Source organism: Chelonia mydas, chromosome 8 (genome assembly GCF_015237465.2).
Source record: "Chelonia mydas isolate rCheMyd1 chromosome 8, rCheMyd1.pri.v2, whole genome shotgun sequence".
Lineage (NCBI taxonomy): Eukaryota > Metazoa > Chordata > Testudines > Cheloniidae > Chelonia > Chelonia mydas.
The window spans coordinates 10657858-10677614 of NC_057854.1; the positions used below are offsets into that span (position 1 = coordinate 10657858).

Below are 19757 nucleotides of genomic sequence, written 5' to 3' on the forward strand. Positions count from 1 at the left end.
AACCAGCTCAGCTCCTGACACAGCTTCCACAGATGTTACCATCAGTGGAGAATTTTGGGTGCCAATTTTCTTAGTGTAGAAGCAGCCTTTTTGTCATGGAATGTTTGTTAACTTCACAACTCATTTGGCAGTTTTTCTGTTTATACCCAATGGTGAGACAGTCAGAATTTCATCTGTGGTACTTATTATTATTTGTTATTTGCATCATGGTAGTGCATAAAAGTTCCAATCAGAGATCAGGACCCCTTTGGGTAGGCACCATACATGACAAAAAGATGGTTTGATTCCCTTTACAATCCAAGTATGGTCTCAGACAACAGGTGGATACAACTAACAAGTGGGTGAGCACAAAACAACAGTGAGACAATTATTATTAGTGTAACAAGCAGCAGTCTTGGCAGGCAGTTGCTTAGCCATTGTTGCGCACTTTGTAGGTGTCGGATGACGGTGAGTTTTAAGGAGGCACGGGCGTAGACAATTTGACGCTATACCTCCCCCAAAATTTAGGGATTGCATTAATAAATAAAAGAAACACTGAATATGGAATAGTAGCTCATTTGGCTCACTTTATTAAAAGTGGGAAAATTTAGTCATGGTACAAAACTATTCATTAAAGCAATATTCAACAACTATGGTTTCATTACTTTTTAACCCTAACCCCCTACTCCCCAAAATAAATAAAATAATGTATGCCTGTGGGAGGAGTTTGAAGGAGAACAATGACGCTTTATGGATTTTTTTTTCCCCATGCAAAAGAGTAAGTGAAAAAGATTGTAGTCGATTGGTTGGGAATTGATCTGCTTGGAAGGCTGTTATATTCACCGCTACACCATCAATGCCTTAAAAAAATAAACCTAGACCTCCATATTTCAAGCACTGGTTTATTAAAAGTTACAAAACTAATTATTTGAAATATTGTAATAGATTTTGAAGAGGAATACAGGATGGAAATGTATGAAGGGTGCTCTCATACATACACATACTATTATACAGCTTGGGAGAAATGCACAGTATCAGGAAAAAAACCAACAACTTTGGACATGTTTCTTTTATGTCAGGAAATTCTGCTGTTTATTTTCTGAACGTAAGGGTTGAACACTGTAATGAACAGTTCAATGACGACACAGTGCTCGCTGTATTCTTCCCCTCTGCACTGGGAGGCCAGTGATTTTCCATTTCATACTCACTACTCTAGCTTGCCATAGTGATCTCACAAAGTCGGTATGGATTTGTTAACACTGAGTTTGAATAAGGGTCTTTTAAAATTTCTCTTATTTTGGGGAATGGTTGTACAGTAGTTTCATAATGTCAAGGCATAAAGGGCAACAATTTTATTTCGCATCATAACCTACCAGCCCTGAACCATCATTTTCAGGTAAGAGATTTGTGTAGGTGGAATACTTTACACAAAGTTTTTTGGCACCAAGTATGCCAAGTCCTTTAACAGAGGCAGTTCATTTTAATGTTTCAAACATAGGTCATGGTTTTATTCCTGCTCATTGTAACACCATGAACAATTCATTTTAATTCTCCGTGCATGGGTTTCCCTGTATCTAAAATGTGGATGACAAAACCATTTTTTTAATTAACTTTGAAATGGAAAAAAATACTCAGATATTCAGAGTAAAATCCTGGCTCCAATGAAGTCAATCGCAAAACACCCACTGATCTCTGTGAAGCCAGGATTTCACCATCAGTCTTTTAAAGAGCCATTTCGGGGGGTGGAGGAGACTGGACTGGACTGTGTTTTTGTTTGTTTGTTTTGTTTGTGGGGTAATTTTTATTGGTCAAGTCTGATGATGCCTACAGCTTGATAGGTGCCTCTCTGGAAGTAACTGAATTTCGTACAAATAACCTGTCATGTTTTTGTTTAACACATATATCACAGCAAACGAATCAACTCAATTAGACTTCAAACACTGCTACAAGGTGTAGATCTTGATTAATGCAAGGAGCTTGAGGAGAATAGATTTAATGGCAAGGAACCATTTATTGGAAATTTATTGCCATTCACTTGTAATCGATCAGGAATACAGGCTCTTTTGTTCAGACCCAAATGTATGGATTCAGTTCTTAATTTAGAGTGTAATTACACTGGTCTGTGACACACAGGTCTAACTTATTCTTTTCCATTGGCCCTTTCCCAGAGGCTTGCTCTCCTTAACGTCTCCTTTGTACGAGACCACAGCAAGAGACCAATTTCTTTGTGTCTCTAAAAGGGGAAGAGAATTGGGCAAATTCTGTTGATCCCCCTTGGAGCCATGCTAGGGTGGAAACAGAGTGGTAGCGGCTTAGCATAGGTTCCCGAGCCAGTCTGCCTGTGCAGAACAGATGGAAGCTGCTTGACTGAACAGACCTTCCTGGGAATGAGCTCAGCTGCTGCCCTTGCTGACACTTCAGGAAGAGCTTGCTGCCAGTTGCTGGCAGGAGTCTGAGGGATGGGGATAGGACGGGAATTTGCCCACGCTTCCTTGAAGCTACAGAGCACGGCACGGCTGGGCAGTTTACGCTCCCCCTGCCTAGCACTCCAGGCAAAATTAGTAACTTTTATTCCAGCAACAGTGCAGCTACACAAGTGCTCAGTCACGAGCATTCACAGGGCTCAGGGCTTTTTAAACTTGCTTCTAAAGCCCGGTGAGCCCTGTCTATGCTAGTGATTGCACCATTACTACCACGGGTGGAATGTGGTTCCTTTCACTAGTGCAATTAAGGTTGGGGGGGGGGGGGGGGATGGGGAGGCGAGTTCTGTATTCTGCTGGGAACTGTGCTGGGAGCAGGGAAAGGACACGCTCATCGTTTTCTTCCCTTCTTGGGCAGGAGAAGCCAGAGTTTATCCTTGCATAGAACTTTGAACAAGCCCTTATTAGACCTGGATTACCACAGACATTCATCTCAATGAATTTTCCTTAAAGTGGTATACAATGAGGTGCTAATAGAATTGCCCCTCTGTTTCCTGGGCAATAAACAGATACTCGAGAGTGGATAAAGTAGGCAGACAAAGGCCAAGTCATTTCTCAGAATGAGGGAATCAAATTATTGCTGAGGAAAACAGAGAGGAAATGGTGTAGCTGCTACTAGAATGCCAGCTTAATGCAATATTGATATTCTTTATTTTTAATTATTAACACTACCCTTGGTTTACCACTGATACCAGCATTGGCAGTGGGGGGTCACTTGAAATAGTAAGAAACTGATAATGCTAGTTGCTTTCTTGTGGTCCTATATTCTGAGTGGCAAGGAGGTCTACCGGAATTAAAAATGAGTATAATTGGAAATATTGTCGTGGACAGAACAAGAACAGTAGTTCAGCAGACATATCTTTCTCCATTCTCCCCTCTATCTATCCTAGATACTGGAGGGAATTAACATTGTATTACTGAATGTAAACAAAATAACTCAATGAGGTGGAGGGTCTGAAGTTCAAGCTAAAAGTGGATGCAGATGGGAAATCATTTGCAATATTCATAATTATGTTGTTAGTTGTCGTTGTTGTAGATAATTCTAATGAACCCATCCCCACGGCATCTGGGCAGACTATGCCCTTGATTGTGGATGAATGTCAGTAGCATACAATCTATTTTTCCTTACTACAAAAATGGGTCCTGGGCACTTTAAATTCTTTGTAATAATTAAGACCTTGGTTTCTGGAATGTAATTTGCAATTTCCTGGGATGTAATTTGCTGGAGATAATTTTACACCAGTGCAGTATGGAAATGACTCAAAATCATGGCCAAGTGTGTCATTTTGCAACTCTCAGAGCCTCAGGTGTCGGACTCACTTCAGAACGGAAATGTAATTAATCACTTTTTTCACATTTGAATATATATATATATTATATATATAAATAAATATATATATATTTAAAAGAATGATGCAGTTAGAGCCAGATAGTCTAGTACTTGGTGCCCACAATTGCAGGAGAGCTTTCTGAAAAAGCTCAGCTGCTATTTAGGACTTAATATAAAGGGGAGATTTTCAAAAGTTAAGCGCTTGTGTCAATGTTTGCAGGACTGAGGTCTTATTTGGGGGTCTAAATGGGAGCTGAGCTCTTTCGACAATCTTGTCTGGTCTATATGCTATGAGAAGTAATACTACATTAACTGTAATGCACTGATTCCCCAATTTTATATATTTCCACTTAGTTGATTCTCTTCCACGGTTCCCTCCACCCGCACCCAGACACAACTAGGGCTCGACCTGCACAATTCTTCCAATATTATAAAAATAAATTGCCTGGTACCATCTGTTGTAAAACAGATACTTTTAAGCATCCGTTTTGGGCAAATTCTGTCCTCCATTATATCTATTTAAATCTGAAATTACTCTGGTGAAGGCAAGGTGTAATTGTTGTTGTTGAAGACAGTGGTTACTCCAGGTTTACAATGTTGTACATGAGACAAGATTGGACCTAGTATTTTCATTTATTAGCTATTTCCTGTTTGCTATTCAGATACTTGGTATGGGCCAGATGGTCCTACCTTTACTTATGTAGAGTAGTACTTTACTCCATGAACAGCCCCATTGGTTTTAATGGTGCTACTCAAGTAGTAACTTAAATGCCCAGGAGTTAGAGTAACAGCAACTAGCCATAGGCATAAAGCATACTTCATCCGGTGGTCTCAAAACACATTACAAAGGTGAGTTATCCCATTTTCACATATGGCAAAAGCAAGGCACAGACGTAGGAATAACTTATCCAAAGGTTACACAGTGAGGCAGTGGCAGCTGGGAACATTTTCTCACTCCTGGATCTCTATACATTATCAGACAATGTTGTCGACTTCTCACAATATGACATTGTTATTTGTTGCTAATTTTGGGGGTCATGAATAAATATCTGAGCATGAGTTTCTGAATCTGCACTTTCCTCGATCTCTACCCAGCCTAGTAAGAGTTGGCCTGATTCACAGCAGGAGCAAGAAGACCAAAGAGAAGTGGGAATCTGCCAAGGGGAACGGTTGAAGGAAAGGTGATATTTATGTGTTCGCCACTTCCTAATCAGTTCTGCAAGTTTTGCCCAACGGAGTTCATGTTTTTGATTGGTTGGTGAGCGGGAGGGTGAAAGGGTGGCAAATGGAAAGGACTGGTTGTGACTGGTGGTATGATGCTATAGTGCCTCTCACAGGACCAGTATCTCTTCCTCTTCTCTTCCAAGGCTTGTGCAAACTGGAAAAATCATAGGAATGTTCAATCATATTGAGCCTCTTATTACTACACACTCCAAAGTGATGATGACTCTATTAAAACGTAAATAAATGCCTGAGAAAACAGAATCTCAGCGAAAATCAAGAACTGAAAACCTAGCATTATTGCTATTCTAAATCCCAAAGAGTAAAGTTTTGGGGATTAACGGTTACCTTACCTAATATGGTAATGAATTCTAGCACCTTGGCTATGTCTTCACTGCCAAAAAAGTTTTTAGAATGAGATCACTAACTCTTTGCAAAATCCTGCAGGAAACACAAGGCACAGCTAGTTTTTACCTCCGTGTAGTTGGCCAAGGTCAACACCATACCCTCACCTTGGGTTGACTTTGACTAGCTACATAGAAGTAGAAGCTACCTGTGCTTCTCTTGTGGGATTTTACAGTGAGATAGCTAACACAAGAGAGTTATCTTGCTGTGAAAACCCACCTTTTTGATAGTAAAGACTTAGCCTAAGAATTGAAAATCAGGCTAAATTTAGGAAGGGTCTCTCTTTATTTCTTTCTGGATACAGTTTGGCGCTGGGACTCTGATGAGAGGTCAGAGCCAAGACCTGATCTTTAACGATGATGATTAATTAATACTTAGCTATTATATAACACTTTTCATCCATGGATTTCAAAGTGGCCAAGTAGCATTAAACATGTAAGATTTTCATTTCTGTTCTGTGATCAGACTGAGAATACCTTATCTAGCTCAGCTTATGAGAAGTATAAACCGCAATATGTTTAGTAAACAGCTTCTTTTGATTTAAATCCATTTTTTTTCTGTTTTTAAGAGAGAAAATCTCTCAAATCTTATATTAGGAAATTTTCCCATTGTGTGGGTGTTTCAGGCAGATTGTCCCAAAGGAGAAAAGAAAAGGAGGATAGGTGCTAAAGGGTAAACAGTTTATGGGAGCTAAACCACCCACGCAGTCTTAGGTAAAAGGCATGAACAGAATTATGCAAAAAGCATGGCAGATAACACACTAGGAGAGATGCCATGGAGGGAGACCCTAGGGTAGATGTGAAATGCAAGATGATTGGTCGTAGGAGCATCCATGCGCACATATGCACAGAGCAAACATTTTGGATCTAATCTTTTTTTAGTAGACTCTTCTCTCTCTCTCTCTCTCTCACACACACACACAGATTTACTGCACATTCTTCTGTAGCTTGCAAACAATGTAGAGATGCATCTTAAAACACAGATGGGTTGACTGAGACACAAAACCTCAGTAATGCTGCATTGTATTCCTGCCATTGTGTAAGGCACGTAGGATATAAAATGAATTATTTTTACACAAATAGGGTCCATTAACATAGAATTAAAGGCTCCTCTAATGGAAAGTGGGTTTGTTCCTTTTAAAATAATAGAATCTCTCAATGGAATGCATTCTTACTAGGAGTAATGCAAATATTTGAAACTAATGTCATGGAGCTGGCAGTGTTGTTCTGCATGATGATGAGCTTCTTTTTGCCTGGGGCATTAATGAATCGTTAGGCCTTTTTCACCAGGCGAATTAGCAGAATATTCTTTTGAAAGACATTAGTCTGTATTTAGTAAAGAGAAGCACTTGACAAGACATGAGGAGTAAGACTCCCTCTTTCACTGAATATATATATATATTTTCTTGCACTTCACATACCAAAGAATTTATCTAATACCTCTCTGAAGTCAATTCTGTTTAAGTGTGACAGACAGGGACTCTCTATTTTATCTGCCAGAAACAGGTGTTTCAGCATAAACATTCAAATGAGCTTGAGGAAATCAGCAAGAAGCAGGGAAAAACATTTTAATTACTCTCAGAATCAAAAGCATGTGGCTTAGTTGTGAGGTGAGATTGAAAACCAGCTGAAATTATAAGAAAGCGAAATAAATTAACAGACAAGTACCATCCTATACTGAGAAGCTACCTTGCCAAGCTTGGGATTTTAAATATTCCAATTTAAAAACTATTGTCAAGAAATATAATTTCTGTTCTAAATGTGAATATTTCACTACCCACATGGAATCAGAGTGTAGCATTATTTATACGCTGTGTTGTAGAGTTTCAGCACACATTTGTACAGTTTATGCACTAAACAATGGTAGGTATTAGATTAACACAATGAAACAGATACATTAAAAGCGTGTTCTGAGATTCAGGGTGACAGATAACATAGTGCACAACAATGCACTGAGGGGATATTTTTGCCTCAGGTCCAATGGAAATCCCCTGTTCTCTCCAAGTGTCAAGGGATCCCTAGGTCCCATCATCACTGGGAAATCATTTAGCTTTCTGAACAGCCATGCTGGCCAAGGCAAGCTATTGTGAGGAGGGCAAAACTTAACAAAACCATTGTTTTAAAAAAAAAAAAAAAAAAAAAAAGCAAGTGATCTGAAACTCTGTTCATTATCACAACTTCAAATGGGCTGCTCTCAGATTTTCCCAGTGCAGAGGAGAACCCAGTGTGCACAAAGAACACAGAGGGACCCTAATTTAGGTTTATAAGCCCACCCGTAAGTAACACACAATTAAAAGTTATCTACTTGAAAAACATCAAAGGCTGAGCTGACCCTGCTGGCATTTGTACCTTTCATTCTATGGAACTCTAAGCTTTGGTTACTAAGTCTAGGCCCGTTCTTAGTAGATTAAAAAAAAAATTAAATGGCCAAATTTTTGATTATTTTTTTCCTGCTTTCACTGTTAGTTCTTAACTCTCCACTCTGTTCTCTGTGATGCTTCCGACAATCCATTAAATCAACGGAACAAGTCTGAATCTAGCTTATTCAGCAATAATTAAAAAGCGGCTTTTCTTCATATCTCGTAATTACTTTTCATAATTTTTACCGTGTATTCAGTATTGTGACTCTATAATCAGCTTATTGTATGACTGGGTACATATTAAGTGCAAATACATCAGACTCAACATTCAGATTTACACATGCCATGTTATATTTATATAATTGAGATGCTGTGCGACTATTAAAATTCACTCTCGTTACCAGGTTTGTAGGGAATGCTGTGAAAGTGCAGTTTCAAAACTGAGTTAAATTTTAATGGGGCCACTAACAGTCCCATAGAGAAGCCTTAAATCCTTACGGGCACGTCACCTGCAAATTATCGTATCATTTAATTCTTGTGGCACAGAAAAGACAGAGCTAAATGTTAATTAAACTAAAACTATGCTCAAAAATATTAAGGTTCTCAGTTATATGCATAAAATAAAAGATTTTAAAGACTGAAACTTCATAGACTGACTGAAAATTGCAGGTAGAACACATCTAATGTGCTGATGAATGTACCAGCAAGGACTTAGCTTTACAGTAGCTGAAAAGCAGGTACAATGGAATACTAGGTTTCTCAGTGGTCTAACATGCTGTGTATGTATTGTATATACTGTAGTGTGTAAGCCGGAAATGAATACCAAGAAAGTACACCTGCAGCTTTGTTGGCTTTGTGGGGTTAAAAAGCACTAATCCAAATAATGTCACGTGATTTAGTACATACTTTTTCTGCCATTAAATGGAAAGCTGCTTACTGTTTCTGCAAAAGGGCATTGGCAAGGCACTAGACCTAGCTTAAAGGGTCATGACTAGGCAGCTTAGGTCCAGAATTTAGATACTGTTTAAAAAAGAAGAAAAGCTTTGTAAAATATGCTGCTAATAGACATGTGAGTCAAAATGTCATATATATTTTTAAATCAGCACAAATCTTCATTTTATTCCCTATTTAGGGGGGAATAAAATGCAGAGAGCTGAAGCCACACGTTAAGATCTGGATCTTGAGAACCATTGTGGGGTGTTTGGATCTGAGTGTTGCTTCAATCCTACCTTTAAATTAAAGATTGACTTGTATGTGGACACCGCAGTACTGTTTTAGTGCATGGGAACTTGACTAATGTTCATTCTCCAAGTGAAGTGCAATGAACAAACAGTAAAAATGTTGAAAAATAAATTAATTCTTTTTTAAATGATTTCAGACCACATGGTATTTGTATCAAAGGTAGGGAAATTAGTGTTTGTCTTTTACTATCCTCAAGAATTTGGGGTACCAAAGGTATGGGACTGGATACTCGAATTACTGGGTGAAACTCTATGGTCTCTGTTATGCAGTTTGTGACACTAGATGACCATAACGGCCTAAACATCTATGACCCTATATGCTAGGTCTCTGAAATGTGCCTTAAATCTCATTTGAAATGCCCCAGGGATGAATCTGATCCATTTTGTTTGAGGGAGTCATTTAGTGAAAATTAGTGTCATGAAATATAAAGACTCTTAGAATGCTGCTTTATTTCTCTAACACCGTAAAAAATACTAGGTCCCCTGAAATAATATTCAGCACTTATAGAGCACACTTTACACACAGGGTTAAATATCATTAGCCTCAATTTACAGGTGGGAAAACTGAGGCACAGAGCTATTAAGTTGACTTGCCCAAGGCCTTGCAGTGAATCAGGAGCAGGACCAGGAATACAATCTGTTTTCTAACTCCCAAGTTGTAACTTATTAAGTGGACAACATTGCCTCTCGATGCAAGATATACTGCAAATAAAAGGTTAAAATATGCAAAACTTGCACATAGGTAGAGTCTGAGGAAGAGAAAATTCACCCAAAGGATTCAAATGCTACTTTGCTGGGGGAATCCCTGTCTGCATTATACTGTATGTGCACTGGTCAAAGTAGATTGAACCAAGATGGGAGCTCTCACCACTCAAATCAAGAAGAAATGGGAGAGGTTTTAACAGAAGAGTGGAAACTATGGTTCTCACCCTGCTCAAGCAGCATAGTTACCCACATTGTCTGCCTCGTATGTGGGAGAATGAGGAAAGGAAGGGGCTGTGGCAGAGACATGATGTAGGTTCTGATAGGTCCTGGTGACTGTGTGTGTGTGTGTGTGTGTATATAATATATATAAAATTCCCTTTGTGATTGTCAATGAATAGCTTGTAGGGATGACAGATTTTTTTTTCCAGAGAAAATTTTGTGTTTTCAGGGAAACATCACAAATGAAATATTATGATTCTGAAATGCCACCATGATGCTTCGTGGGTGTTTTTAGTGCTCCAATTTTCCTCTAATAGGATATGCTCCTTGGTTGGACTACATCTCCTGTGATGCATTACAGTCTACCCCCTTGGTAAGGGGAGGTGGGGCACCGGGGCAGTTGTATGGCTGTGATGGATCTGAGGAGATGAAGTCCAGTTGGGGAGCTCAGTCCATGGAGAAGCAGGAGGGTATAAAACACAGTTTTGATGGAATATTTCTGACCAGCCCTACTATTCATGTCATAGAGAGCCACTTTAAGTTCTTCAGCGATGCTAAGCCCAGTCTTTTCATGGTGCAGTGGAAGCTATTAATAGGTCAACATTTGCCAACCATTCCCATTGGCTTACCGTGGATACACTTATAAAGAAACTGATATTCTCAGTTACCACTGTGTGCTAGTTATTTGCAAATTTTGATTTGTTGGTGTAAACCACTGTATTTTTGTTCCTGGGTGGGGGAATTACTTTGGGAAGGCCAGACCTTCCATACTCAGCCCACAAATGGCTCATTGAGACCTGAAAAAACCCAAACCTTTAACACACAAACCCAGATATGGTGTTTTTTTTTTACTGGGGTATTTGGGTCCCCTGCTGAATTCTAATAAACAATCCACTCCGCCCAGCATTCCCTGGGATCCTCTGGCTGAAAACCACTGCATAAATATAGACTGCATTATCTGCTTTGTCCTCTTGCTACTGCATTGTATGAGTTGTCTACTGATTCTTTGTCTTATTTTTCAAAAAGCTTCTCCTCCAGAAAGTATTTCTCCTCTGTATAGCTGCATTGCGACAGTCCACACCACAGCGAATGAGCAGTTTCTATGCTTTTTGTCACTCCATTTAGAAGGGCTCAAGGACTCTGGATGGGAACAGAGACACAGTTTTAAAATGTCAGATACTTGTATTAGAACAGCTTGTTTGTTATAGCATACTCATCGGGGGTGAAGAAGTGAAGATATGGCTCATCAAAGAAGATGCTGGAGGCATCTGTTACAAAGCCTAAAAACATGCAATGATGCACAACTGGGCAGTGAAATGTTAAAATGAACACTGAACTTTTTTAGAAATATGCCCAGTGAATTATAGACAAACATCTGAAATTCCTAATGTCACTGATTTTGTTGTCACTTTGGATGGCGGGGGAGAAAGACCCCCAAGACCACATGATGTGCTAGTCTGAAAACTAGCAGACAAAAATAAATGCATAATTTTAAATCTGAATTGGCAGGAGTCGTACAGTAGGTCTGTCATCTGGAAATTAAAGAAATACACGCAAATTTATTCAAAAATAGTGACAACTCTGCAAACAGATGACAGAAACCTACAGAAGTCACTGCAAGGGGGTTTGTCATTCTTGAGCGTCACATGGCTAATTCCCAGCATGTTGATTTGTCTCTAATATGATTTATTCTGAATACATTGAAGCATAATTATACTTTGAGTAATGCTGGTAGCCCCTTTACTGAACTGCTTCCCTCGTGTACCCTCCCTCTCACATATCCAATGGTTTCCTTCTTTCCTAAGCATATGGCAAGCCATAGACAATATAAATATCCAGAAGGAAATCCAATTTGGCCCGCATGTGTGAAATAAATCTAGCATATTTCATCAAAAGGCTGCTTGGTAAATATTTATAAGTACTTTGAGTATTTGAAATGATGGTTCCTTTGAAAGCTGGCCCTGCAATCTAGGGCATAATTCTACCTTTTTGCTTTCTCTCTCTAACATGTTTGTTTTTCACTTTTGGGATTTTCTGATCATTGTTACAGAATTCTGTCTTTGTTTTACCTGTCTTAGTTGATTCTTCTGGCTGTGGAATGTTACAACCAGTCTGTGGATGCTGGACTCTTTCAATTTTAATTACCTTTTAGTGGGCAAATACATATATACATTCCCAGTAACAGCATGAACCATGAGAATCTTTGCAGAATACTGCTATAATGTAGCCTGAAATCCCTGCTATTTTTTTCTAGAAGAATCTGTACTTTCATTTGGTTCTGATATAAACACGTAGTTATACAGCCAAACGTAAATTCATTTGTGAAATTTGTTTTTCATGGTCATGGTGACTTAGTGGATATAGTGAAGGTTAATAGGACAATTCATTGGATGCAAGATGCCAGATACATAGAAATAATCTTGGAATTATTTGTGGTTATAATAAGTAGTAATAGGCTATGGGGCTTGCCTGGCTCATTAATTATTCTGAAGCAGTTATTAATAAGAATTTAATTGTCCTAAATGATAGCATGTTGAGTGTGTTGCTCATGATAACACATCTTGCTTATGTATTTGTATGCCATATTCTACACTGACAGGTTTCAGAGTAGCAGCCATGTTAGTCTGTATTCGCAAAAAGCAAAGGAGGACTTGTGGCACCTTAGAGACTAACAAATTTATTTGAGCATGAGCTTTCGTGAGCTACAGCTCACTTCATCGGATGCAACTCAGTTCTTGATTCAGGAAAGAAGATTGACTCAGCAAAGCCCTTAGGCATATGCTTAAGTCCCATTGAAATCAGTGGGACTTAAGCACTCACTTAAGTGCTTTCCTGCACTGGGGCCTGAGAGCTGTGGACCACGAAATTGAGGAGTAATTTCAGAAGGTTTCTTTGTTTTGTAAACAAGGGGCCTCAGTCCTGCAAGTTGCTGAGCACTCCTATGCAGTGCTGAGCACCTGCAACTCCCATGGAAGGCCATGGAGGGTGCTCAGTTCCACACAGGGCAGCTCATCACATTCAGGATCAAGGATAAGTTTCCTAACCTGCAGTCAGAGATACTACTGGAAAAATGTTAACAGCTGACAAGTAAACATTCCCGAGAGGAAGCATCAGCTTTAAAAACTATTTCCTATGATAGCCCTTCACTTGGTTTTAAAATGAAGCTTGTGGTGGGGGAGAAGGGGAAAGGCATTTTATTTACTAAATAGGATGGTCTGGCTACTCTTGCGATATTCTGGTTTTTTTGGTTTGTTCTTTTAACTTTAACTGTGACTGCATCCCCTTGAACTGAACAGCTCCTTTCTGAGGAAGCTTGGGTGGTTTTGAACAGATGTAGAGACATGACAGAGTTCATTTAGTACATAATCAACAGATAATAACAGGGTACTCAGCGAAATAGCAGTGAATGGCAAGTGCCATCAGCCTTTTCAAAACAGGAAAATTAGACATTTTTTATCTCCACATGCACAACAGGGTCAGGAGAAGCAGGAAAAGACTAATTTAGAAGCCTTTTATTAGGTTCTAGGGTTTTTAAAAATGTTGCTGTAAGTGTCTAAAAAACTATTCTGATTTCTCATTATGCACTCTATCTGTCTATGGAAGATAATCTACTCCTCTATAGGGATTATATGAGGTTTAATACTTCTCAGCATGTGGGTACTTCCCTAGAGCCCAATTCTGCAGAGCTCTCAACTTCTGTCTTCACCAAGAATTAGTGCATTCAGTGCCTTGCAGGATTAAACCTCAGGTATCTGTGAGTAATATATTTTCACTGCTAAATAGTTCCATCCATTTCACCAACCTCATAGCCTTAAAATGCCTATAATATTATATGTATAGGGAGCATTTATGGGTGAAAGGCTCAGATTATTGCCATCAGCTAGACACATAATGTATACAGCATAATGAATATAGCTGATCAGGGTTAGCCTGCTTTGCTCTCTTCCTGACTGGCTCTAGTCCTTGACTCCATGATGCATTACTTTTCTGGGGCTCAAGCTAAAAATGTCGCCCCTGGCTAAGTGCACCTAAGGTCACCCGATCCAAACTTCAGCGAGTGAGCACACACAACTGAGTCAAAATGGAAAGTGGAAACATTATGAAAAGTCCTCTCTGCTTGCCTTGCACATTTCTCCTTTGATCACTGGCTCCACACTGTTGTTCTAAGCCTGAGTCCTCCAGTCCCTTGAGAAGCATAGCACTATCTCTTGTGCTTCTGCAGACTGCAACTGTCTCAAACCGCCCCACAAGCCACTGTGTTCTGTCTGGTCATATGGTACACCAGATATTAGACATTCCCAGACACATGGTAAATATGCAGCTTATACAGTATTGACATGTACGGACAGTATAAACTTGTATCCAGACTAACAGTACCGTTAATATACCCATTATACTGCTTACCACCTTTCTATTTCCTCGCCCTTAAGATTGCCTCTGGTTCAGTATTCTGTGTGACAGAGTGAGTATCTCTAAAGCAATTGACTGCAAACCCTGATTAGAGCCTGATGGAAACAAGCCATCCCATGTGTTATAGTGCTCTGTTTAATAAAGAAACACAGATTATGGGTATGCAAAAAAGAGTTACCCAAAAAGGACTTGAACAAGGGCCTCTCCACACTTTATGCTGCAGCTTAAATACAACTAATCACTCATCCTGTCATCTAGACACACATTTTCATTTTGAAGGTCGTTCTCACAGTCGATCATCATACAGAAACTCACAACAGGTGTGCTTGTAATGGTGCTCTATTTGGAGAATTCCCGACCCTCGAACTCTATATTAATACCTGTAGGAGGCTATCATTATGGCACCAGGTTGCTGTCCCGCCTGCATGATTGCTGGTTGGCTAGAGGGTTGTTTGTCTGGGGGGTTTGGCTTACACAGCTTGTGTTTAGCTTTCAATGCTTCTTTCCACTTAAAAGGCAAAATAGCTTTGAACATAAAATTCATACATGCTGTCTCCCAGAATGTGTCATAGTCATTCACCAGAGCACAAACATTGCTATGAGGCTACATGTCTGCTGAGTTTGCCTGCAGGAGCACAGTCGCACAAGTTAGATTACTTGTCTCTCTAGAGATACTTGTGTAGTGTGTGTTCTCGCCTTAGACATCTGAAGAGGAAAAGGTACTTTGAGCTGACACACATTCTAGCTGGTTAGATGACGTGGAAATGCTGATGAAAGTTGCTTAAAATGAACCTACCATGAGTGATGTTTGAGAACCTTGCAAGAAGTTTATAAATAGAGAATCTCATGAAAGCTTTGCAAAGTTCTCACTCTTTTTTTTTTTAAGTGCCAGGCTAAGTAAGTGTCTGCGTGACCTGGGGCAGTTTGGTATTTCATTCCCAACTCCCTTCTATTTTCATATCTTCCTATTTTAACGATTTTTGCAATTCAATGTAGGACCAGACTCTTGTTTAGAAACCTTTTTTATTGTGACCTACAAGTTTCTTAATGATTGTAACCTATCTTGTTGTAACAAAGACCAAAGCATAGGACTAAATTCAGAAGAGATCCTCAAATTGATTGAGGGGGATAATTCTGCTTAAATCTCAGTGGGATCAGGAAACCTCCCTTAAAGAACAGCCTGTCTTGAAGTCAGATCTCAGCATTTACCCTGCTTCTTTATTTGACAAAATCCTCCATATGATTCCTGTCAGAGGTGCCGACTCCAGGGGTGCTCTGGGTCTCAAGCACGCACTGAAAAAAAAAAATAGGGTGCTCAGCACCCACAGGGCCAGATTAATCTTTGTTGGGTTCTGGCACTCGGACTATGGTCTTGCCCCTCGCTCCACCCCAAGGCCCTGCCCCCGCTCGGTCTCTTCCCCGCCAAGACTCTGTCTGCCACTCCACCCTGAAGCACCACCTGTTCCTCCTGAGACCCCCTCCCACCACTTGCACAGGGGGAGGGGATGGAGAGGAGCACCCACCAACAAAAACAAAAGTCAGTGCCTGTGATTTCTGTTCATGTTCATCTCTCCCCCCCCCCCCATTAACACGGTATTAAGATGCACACCTCCAGCAGTTCCTATTGTACAGTATTCTACGATAACTTTTTAAAGCCTCCATTATACATGATGTTGCAGCCGCTGCAGTGAGAGATCTGGCTGTGGGGAAAAGAGAAAGGGGCCGCTACCCACCTCTGTCACTAACTCCTCATGTGACTCTGGGCAAGTCTCTTAATGTCTCTGGGTCAGATTTACAAAGGTATTTAGACACATAAGGATGTACTTTGGATTTACAAAAATGCCTAAGAGCACGTCTACACTAACGTAAGCCCACATTTAGTAGAACTTGAGTTAGCAGACTCTGGGTGTATTAACCTAGGGTTTGAGCATCTACAAACATTTGTAACTCCAGGTTTGAAATTGTTGAACCCTGGGTCCAGACCTGGAGTGCCTGCATCTATACTGCATTATGTGGGCCTGAGTCCAACTACCCATATCCCAGGCTTCCTAGCTCCTCCCCAAATATGGCCACTCTATCTCTTTGTTCATAGTGCAGTGTGGGAAAATTTGACTGTCCACCAAACTTGACTGTCCAGAGAACAAAGAAAGTTGACCCGTGGGATTGTGAAATACTTTTTGGCAGACTCTCAGACTGAGTCCATCTGCAATGAGGCTTGAACTGGTTTGACTCATTCTCAGACCCTCCACTCTCCTGGGACCCTGGTTTGGCGTGATGTGTATAGACAGAAGGGGAATTAGGCTTGAGTCCGAGTTCTAACCCTGGGTTTACGTAGCAGTGTAGACATACCCTAAGAGGTTAAACACTTCTGTAAATCCAACATTAGGTGTCTGTGTGACTCTTTAGGCATCTAAATACCTCTGTAAATCTGTCCTTCAGTCCCTTTGTTTGTTCCCCATTAAAGTGAATATAATAACATCTAGTTCACAGGTTGATGTGCTTCTTAAATAATGTTTGTACAGCGCTTTGAGATCTTAGGCTAAGAGATGTTATGGTACTGCAACATCTTATGTCTGAATGTTAGATACAATAATTTAGAAAATGCAGGAATACAACACCAAGCGATTCTTAGTTAAACCTGTCTTTGATGAAATGCTATCTTAGTTTTAGGTTGATTGCTTAATTAGGTGAGCAACTGAATTGAATTAATTCATCAAAACTAATTTGAAAAGATCTCTTGAGGCTGTAAGAGCTTGTATCTATTTGTATTTGTTGCTTTGGGTCTATGCATGGTTTTGTTATTGTGTTAACAGCAGCCTTAATCTTGTTTGGTTTTAATTGCATTTGGTCAGTTTCAATGGTAGTCGTTTCTTTTTCTTTTTTCTTCTCCCACCATGTGTAAATCAATTACTGCTTGATTTAGAATAAGGGCTTTCAGTGAAATGATTCTTACCAAGTTAACTAAATTTCACCCCTATCCTCACAAGCACAGCCTAAATCTGGTGGTGAGGTGAAATTACTTCATAGGGATTCATGCTGAGTTTCTGGAGCCATGTTTCCTGGAGTAGTATTTCAACAAACATGTTTGAACATAAGAACGGCCATCCTGGGCCAGACCAAAGGTCCATGTAGCCCAGTATCCTGTCTTCCAAAAGGGGCCAGTGCCAGGTGCCCCATGGGGAATGAACAGAACAGCCAATTATCAAGTGATCTATCCCCTTTCACCTATTCCCAGCTTTTGGAAAACAGAGGCTGATGACACCATCTCTGTACATCCTAGCTAATAGCCATTGATGGACCTATCCTCCATGAACTTATCTAGTTCTTTTTTGAACCCTGTTATAGTCTTGGCCTTCACAACATCCTCTAGCAAGGAGTTCCACAGGTTGACTGTGCTTTGTGTGAAAAAAATAATTCCTTTTGTTTTTAACCTGCTGCTTATTAATTTCATTTGGTGACCCCTCGTTCCTGTGTTATGAGAAGGAGTAAATAACACTTCCTTGTTTACTTTCTCCACACCAATCATGATTTTATAGACTTCTATCATATTCCCCTGTTAGTCGTCTCTTCTGCAAGCTGAAAAGTCTCAATCTTATTAATCTCTTCTCATACAGAAGCTGTTCCATACCCCTAATAATTGTTGTTGCCCTTTTCTGAACCTTTTCCAAGTCCAATATATCTTTTTTGAGATGGGGTGACCATATCTGCATGCAGTATTAAAGATGTGGGCATACCATGGATTTATATAGAGGCAATATGATATTTTCTGTCTTATCTATCCCTTTCTTAATGATTCCCAACATTCTGTTTGCTTTTTGAACTGCTGCTGCACACTGAGTGGGTCTTTTAAGAGAACTCTCCACAATGACTCCAAGATCTCTTTCTTGAGCGGTAACAGCTAATTTAGACCCCATCATTTTATATGTATAGCTGGGATTATGTTTTCCAGTTATGTTACTTTGCATTTATCAACATTGAATTTCATCTGCCATTTTGTTGCCCAGTCACCCAGTTTTGTGAGATCCCTTTGTAACTCTTCGCAGTCTGTTTTGGACTTAACTATCTTGAGTAGTTTTGTATCATCTTCAAATTTTGCCACCTCACTGTTTACCCCTTTTCTCAGATCATTTATGAATATGTTGAAAAGTACTGGTCTCCATACAGACCCCTAGGGGACACCACTATTTACCTCTCTCCATTCTTAAAACTGACCATTTATTCCTACCCTTAGTTTCCTATCTTTTAACCAGTTACCGATCTATGAGAGGACCTTCCCTCTTATGCCATGACAGCTTACTTTGCTTAAGAGCCTTTGGTGTGAGGGACCTTGTCAAAGGCTTTTTGAAAATCTAAGTACACTATATCCACTGGATCCCCCTTGTCCACGTGCTTGATGACCCCTTCAAAGAATTCTAGTAGATTGGTGAGGCATGATTTCCCTTTGCAAAAACCATGTTGACTCTTCCCCAACAAATTGTGTTCATCTATGTGTCTGACAGTTTTGTTCTTTACTATAGTTTCAACCTGTTTGCCTGGTACTGAAGTCGGGCTTACCGGCCTGTAGTTGCCGGGATCACCTCTGGACCCCTTTTTAAATATTAGCATCACGTTAGCTATCCTCCAGGCATTTAGTACTGAAGTGATTTAAATGATAGGTTACAAACCACAGTTAGTAGTCCTTCAATTTCACATTTGAGTTCCTTCAGAACTCTTGAGTGAATATCATCTGGTCCTGGTGACTTATTACTGTTTAGGTTATCAATTTGTTCCAAAACATCCTCTAAAAGACACCTCAATCTGGGACAGTTCCTCAGATTTGTCACTTAAAAAGAATGACTCAGGTTTGGGAATCTTCCTCACAGCCTCAGCCATGAAGACCAATGCAAAGAATTCATTTAGTTTCTGCGCAATGGCCTTATCGTCCTTGAGTGCTCCTTTAGCATCTCAATTGTCCAGTGGCCCCACTGGTTGTTTAGCAGGCTTCCTGGTTCTGGTGTGCTTAAAATTTTTTTTTTTTTTTTTGCTATTACATTTTGTGTCTTTGGCTAGCTGTTCATCACATTCTTTTTTGGCCTTCCTAATTATATTTTACACTTCATTTGCCAGAGTTTATGCTCCTTTCTATTTTCCTCACTAGGATTTAACTTCCACTTTTTAAAGGATGCCTTTTTGCCTCTCACTACTTCTTGTACTTTGTTTAACCATGGTGGCACTTTTTGGTTCTCTTACTTTTTTTTTTAATTTGGGGGTATACATGTTGCATTGAAGGCTCTCTTGGGACTGATTATATCTTAGTACCCAATAATCTGGTTGAAATGGAATTAAGAATCTCCTCTGTACTTTGTGGAGAAATAACCTAAGAAATGTAATTAAAGAACACAAAAGAGATGGGAGTTTTTGTTGTAATT

The 19757-nt window shown here is 39.8% G+C and overlaps 1 protein-coding gene across 2 annotated transcripts in view; it reads left to right on the forward strand.

Moving 5' to 3' along the window:
- Nucleotides 1–19757, forward strand: part of TRPC7 (transient receptor potential cation channel subfamily C member 7) — a 160135-nt gene that overhangs the window by 56935 nt on the left and 83443 nt on the right. The gene's annotated exons all lie outside the window — the stretch shown is intronic.